This window comes from Sinocyclocheilus rhinocerous, unplaced genomic scaffold (genome assembly GCF_001515625.1).
Source record: "Sinocyclocheilus rhinocerous isolate Xijiao unplaced genomic scaffold, SAMN03320098_v1.1 scaffold4219, whole genome shotgun sequence".
NCBI lineage: Eukaryota > Metazoa > Chordata > Actinopteri > Cypriniformes > Cyprinidae > Sinocyclocheilus > Sinocyclocheilus rhinocerous.
In genome coordinates, this window is record NW_015644620.1 from 300,140 (window position 1) to 306,617 (window position 6,478).

A 6,478-nucleotide genomic window follows, 5' to 3' on the forward strand; every position below is an offset into this window, starting at 1 on the left:
CTGTTCCTCTGTTGCAAATCTCATTCTCCATTCTGCATATTTGAACACCGAAAAACTGGGAAAAATAACAGAATTTACTTTAAAACAGTTTACAATAAGAAATTGGTAGTAAATTTCACAATTAATTACAATGAAATGACAAGTAACACATTGGAATTTTGAAGTAGGAGGACTGAAATAGTATTTTCTTGCTTATAAATTTAAAAAATAATTTTTTACAATGTAACGGTTTGGTTTGGAATTGCATGCACTGAAAAAATGTATAAACAATTTTCACTCAAAAATTGCGAGTAAACTGAAATTTTGAAGTAAAAAGAAATCTAAGACAATAGTATTTTCTTGTCAAATGTATTCTAATAATCTCTTTTATTTACAACTTTAAAAAAAAATTTTTTGCAGTGTAAATGTTTGTTCTGGAATCGGACATTAAAGGGGTCATATGATGTTGCTAAAAAGAACATTATTTTGTGTATTTGGTGTAATGAAATGTGTTTATGCGGTTTAAGGTTCAAAAAACACATTATTTTCCACATACTGTTAGACGTGGGGGGCGTGTTAGATCGAGCCGTTTTAGGTAGGCGTGGCTGACTCTTAACTTTCATAAAGAATATCTCTTTGGATTTGAGACTTTAGTCTTTGCAACTTTACAGATCTTCTTTATGCACCAAGAGCTTGTAACACTCCAAAGAGAAAGGAAAAATTGAAATCGCATCAAATGACCCCTTTAATTCTTAGCTCCATTAGAGATAAAGATTTCAGTGATTAGCTAATTTAATTTTACTTCACACAAAGATGTCACATGACCTCAGAAGATTTATAGCGAAAACATAGTGCACAAGTTCTATGGTCTACTTTTATAGAGGTTTTTGGTGTTTATATGTCCTTGTTGGAGCTTGACAGATGAAGTCACCATGTTGTTGAACATATGAAAACTGGATGAACTATTCCTATAAAAGCCAAATGTATTAAATTTATTAAATCAGTTTTATTTTAGTATCACTTATACTATTATAGTTTTTGTTAATATTTTGAACTAGATTTTATTTGAATATTTTCTGTTTCCAATTTATTTTTAGGTAAAGTTTTGGTCATTGTGTGTGTGTGTGTGCGCGCATTTTTATTAGTTTTTTTTTTAAATATACTTAATTTTTATTAATATTATTTATTAGTTGATTTATTTTTAGTTATTTTTGTACATCAAGTTAAATGATAAACACTGGGAAATGTTGCCATGGCAACTAACTGAAATAAAAGAAAAAATGTTTAAAATAAAAAGTACTAAAATTACTAAAAAATGTAAAGAAAAATTCTATTAAAAAAATAAAATAAAAATGACAAAGGTACATAACAAAATTACAAAAACTTAAACTAAAATTAAAATGGAAACAGAAAATATAAAAATGAATATTCAAATATTAATAAAATACTGTAATAGTATCTAAATAGTACTAAAATAATATTGTAGCTGCAGTGATATTTAGATACTGTTAGTAATTTGGTAGAATTCAGAGATAAAATGATGTTTTAAAAATGTTTTACATTTTTTAAATATACTATATCTTATTTCATTTCATGAAGTTCACGTTTTTTTTTATTGTTTTAGTTTTAGTTAACTATAATAATAACCCTGACACGCCTGCACGTACATGCAGAGGACAGGACACCCAGATGAGTTCCAGCATGTCTCCTGTTGCTCCTGCTGGAGAGATTAACATGCAGAGCAGCACAGAACTCAGTGGGACTCGCAAACAAACTTGAAAGGAGCTGAGAGAGAGAGAGAGACGTGGGGAGGGGAGATAGCATTGAGGGCTGAAGTGAGTCCTGGAGTGAAAATCAAATCGGCAAGATGGAGATGTTGCAAGCCAAAAAGAGTGAAGCAGGAGGTTGGGAGGCCGGCAGATGGGTGAGGGGGTGTACAGAGGGAGGGACTTCAGTGGAAAGAAAAAAGGGAAGGTGAAGGAGAAGAATGCATTAGACTGAGAGAAAATAAACCAGAAGTCTGCTGGAGAGAAGATCTCATTCAAGACGTGAGCAGAACCCATTCAGACTGCTTTCAAACAGGTATGCTGATAATTTTTACTACGGTTTTACTTACGCTGAGGCTACAGGTTGCCATGATGATCAGTATCATAGGAACTGTAATAGTGCACTAATAGTGTGTTATTTTACGACGGGAACCACCCAAAAACTACTGTAAAACTTTAATAAATCTTGGAATAATGGATAATTCTAAATAAATAGCCTATATCCAAAGTAATCAGTGTACCATTAAATCTTTTTGATTATTTTATGTAATCAATTGTATAATTTTTTTAAATATACTTTTAATTTTTAGTAACAATAGCCAATGTTATGTTAGTGTCATTGAGATACTAGTTTTTCCAAAATATTTTAATTCGTTTTTATTTTTGTGTTTTCTGTTCATTTTTTTCTGTTCATTTTAATTTAAATATCTACCAAAATTTAATTCTTAAAGTGCCCCTATATGGATTTTTGAAAATTACCTTTCATTCAGTTTGTAGCTAACACAGCTCTAAGTGAATGAAAACATCCTGCAAAGTTTTAAATCTGAAAGTACACCGTGTATAAAGTTATTGTCTCTCAAAAGAAAGAGTCGACTCTGAATCATTGAAACAAGTCCCAAGCAGTTTCATGTTGACGTCAACATGAAATATTAGCATATTGCCCGCCCACTTGTTGGTCTTTTCGCGTTGGTCTGAATGAAAATGTAAATTCATTCTTTGCCACTAGGTGCCGCTTTTGGAGCGGTAAAAATAGCGGTTTCCCCGGTAACGCTGTACACAAAGCAGCACTTCGCTAACAAACGCTGCTTTATCAGGCATACAGGCAAGATTAAATGAAAATGAGACCAATCAGACCAATCACCGCAGATTAGCGTCATGCAAAGGAGGGGTTTGGAAAAATGAATCGTTGAGCAAATAAGGTAAAAATAAATGCATATTATAAGACGATGAAAGTGTTTTTTGACCTTGCATGCATGTCAACCTGTTGTTGGGGACTCCCAAAACCAAAATATGAACCTTTCATTACCCATAATTGGGGCACTTTAATTCAGTGTGTTACTTACCATTTCTTTGTAATTGTGAAATTTTCTATCAAATTCTGAGTGAAAATTGTTTCTACACATTTTTTAGTGAAGTTAAAGTAAATGAAAATGAGAAATGTATATGAAATAAAATAAAAATTACAATTAAATTCAATTTTATATTATATTAATTTCATATTATTCATTTAACATTTATTGTATTTAAAGTATCAATTTTTTGAATGGTTTTAACTATAATAACCCTGGCAATAACTATAACAATATCTAGATTCATTGTTTTTGCCCATGTATAACTGAGTGATTGTCAGGGCGATGCTAAGATGTTATGAGCTGTTTTTAGCGTGTTGTTATGCTGTTGCTAGAGTGTTGCTTAGTCATAAGAGTTAATGCTCAAGTCTCTATTCTGGTTATATGGTTTATTTCACCTATTTTGTCACACCAGGTAAAAATTGTTAGTCTGATCACTTAATATCACCAATAACTTTTTTGTTGTTGCTGATCCAAGTGTGTATCTTTATTCGATGTGAATTATTAGCAAGCTGGCATCAGTCAGGGGGCCGGGACTTCTCATTCCCTTTATGGCTTAGTCAGGTTCCCACAGTAACGGTCAGGCGATGCCATGAAGTTCATTCCACTGCGATGTGTATGAGCAGAGCCCAGTGTGTGTCCTGCGTTAAAAATACATCCTCATGTTTAGCTTGACTTTAATTCTCTCCCGAAGGAACATTCAGGCTGTTTGTTTGTTCATGCACAGAGAGAAACTGTTGAAAAACTGGTGGAAACAGTTTAAGGTGAACATGAAATGACGTTCGTCACAGGGTTATTATTGTTAACTAAAAGCATAAACAAAATGTTACTTTAAATAAAATAAATGTTAACTGAAATAAAATAAAATATTTTTTATTATTATTTCCGTTACTTGCCAAAGCAACATTTTTCATTTTCATTTGCTTTAACTTGATCTACTAAAATAACAAAAAAAAAATATATAATTTATGAATACTCTATAGACATATTACTAATAAAACTAATAAAAATGGGGGAGAAAAACACAAGAAAATTACTAAAGCTTTAACTAAATAAAAATGTATTCAAAATAATAACAAATAAAAACTATAATAGTATCTCAATGAAAATAAAATAACACTGAAAAAATAACATTTTATTTCTGTATTTTTGTGTATTTCTTTACAAACATCCTTAAAAAGTAAACTTAAAAAATAAAATAAAAATAATGATAATGAGACCCGTTTTAAGAGAATATATCTACAATTTAAGTGTTTAAATAAAATTTTTTTTTTTTGTTATATATATATATATACAGTGGGTACGGAAAGTATTCAGACCCCCTTAAATTTTTCACTCTTTGTTATATTGCAGCCATTTGCTAAAATCATTTAAGTTCATTTTTTTTCCTCATTAATGTACACACAGCACGCACTATTGACAGAAAAACACAGAATTGTTGACATCTTTGCAGATTTATTAAAAAAGAAAAACTGAAAAATGCTCAGTATTTAGTAGAAGCACCCATTTGATCTAATACAGCCATGAGTCTTATTGGGAAAGATGCAACAAGTTTTTCACACATCAAATATTCAAGTTCAATTCAAATTTTTTTTTCTTTGTGATAAAAGAATATGACATTTGGTAGGGAGCTGAAAAGACATTACATTTTTTTAAATTATTTTTGTTTATTGCAATAACATACAACAATGGATCGTTCAGAAGAGCAGGAGCTTGTATTAAGCACTTGACAGGGTCCATTTTTATCTTATGTTCTTTAATTTGTTCTTATGTCTTGTTTAATTATGTTATGAATGAGTGGAGCTGCTAAGATGAACTTTAACTGCAACTTTATTTGTTTCAGGATCAAGATGTTGCGGGTGTCACCCTTCATGTCCCTGCTCCCTCCAGGAGAGAAACATCCTTCCTCCCAAACACACACCTCCACCTGAGCCCAACCTGAGCAACGACCTGCGCAAGGTCAACTGCAGCCCCGAGTAAGAGCAGAGAGATGACACACGTGTTTTTGTTTGTAGGAGGTTGTGGTTTCACACAACAGGTGCAGACAGAGAAGCAGCTTTGTTTTTGTTTAACAGTTTCTCTTTCTTTCTCTGGCTTTCTCTTCCAGCACTTTTCGTTGTACACTCACTAACATTCCTCAGACTCAAGCGCTGTTGAATAAAGCTCGTCTGCCTCTTGGATTACTGCTGCATCCCTTCAGAGATTTAACGGTAGGAGCAGAAAGCACAAATCAAACACAAATCATGGTCTGGTTGATGTACTGTGTAATAGTTATAGATGTACACTAACATTAAAAAAAAAAAAATTAAATTAATGATTCACTAAGTATGCATTAAATTGACATTAAATGCATTTATAATGTTGCAAAAATTTCAAATAAAGGCTGTTCATTTGAACGTTTTATTCATCAAAGAATCCTGGAAAAGAATTATCACTCACTCCACAGAAAGCAGCACAACTGTTTTCAACTTTGATAATAATCAGAAAAGTTTCTTGAGCAGCAAATCAGCATATTAGAATGATTTCTGAAGGATCATGTGACACTGAAGACTGGAGAAATGATGCTGAAAATTCAGCTTTGCTGTCACAGGAATAAATTGCATTTTACAATATATTTAAATAGAAAACAGTTATTTTAAATAATAAAAATATTTCACAATATTACAGTTTTTGCTAAATTTTTGATCAAATAAACGAGCATGAGGGGCTTGAACTGTAAAGTTTGTTGGACAGACCTATTGATTGGATGGTTTTTGGCCATTTTAAGATTATCAATTGAATCAAGATTGTCATAGTTGTGAAAGTACCATCATGAACACATTATCCCATTTAATATATTTTAGTAAACTTCACTCTGAGTTCCCACATGAGGGTAAACCGTTTTTATCAGGTTTTGATATGAAACCGTCTGAATTACAGATAACTGTGTCATAAACGGGTGTCATACTGTCTTATCTAGAGCTTTACTGACACAACATTAGAACATGATAGTGCAGATTTAATTCTCTCTTCATTAACTCTCTCTCTCTCTCTCTCTCTCTCTCTCTCTCTCTCTCTATCTCTTTGTCTCTGCAGCAGTTACCAGTCATCACCTCTAACACTATAGTTCGTTGTCGTTCGTGTCGGACGTATATAAACCCTTTTGTTTCGTTTCTGGATCAGCGCAGGTGGAAGTGTAATCTGTGTTACAGAGTCAATGATGGTAAGAGTCTTACAATTGTGTTTGGTTAGTCTGGTTTAGGATTTCTCAAACTGGGGTTAATGAAGGAAATTAATTGAATCATAAAAATGTCAAACTAAAATAAAACATTTTTAAATAAAAGCAATCAAAATAAAACGCTTAATAAAAAAGATTAAATGTTTTATTTGTTTGCCTGCATGTTA

General features: G+C 32.0%; 1 long non-coding RNA gene across 1 annotated transcript; it reads left to right on the forward strand.

Annotated features, from left to right (window-relative positions):
* Positions 1 to 4,984: 4,984 nt before the first annotated feature.
* On the forward strand, positions 4,985 to 6,311 carry LOC107758465 (uncharacterized). The gene is made up of 3 exons (XR_001642028.1): positions 4,985 to 5,070; positions 5,202 to 5,304; positions 6,170 to 6,311. It is a non-coding gene; the product is annotated as an uncharacterized LOC107758465 (long non-coding RNA).
* The last annotated feature ends 167 nt before the right edge of the window (positions 6,312 to 6,478 follow it).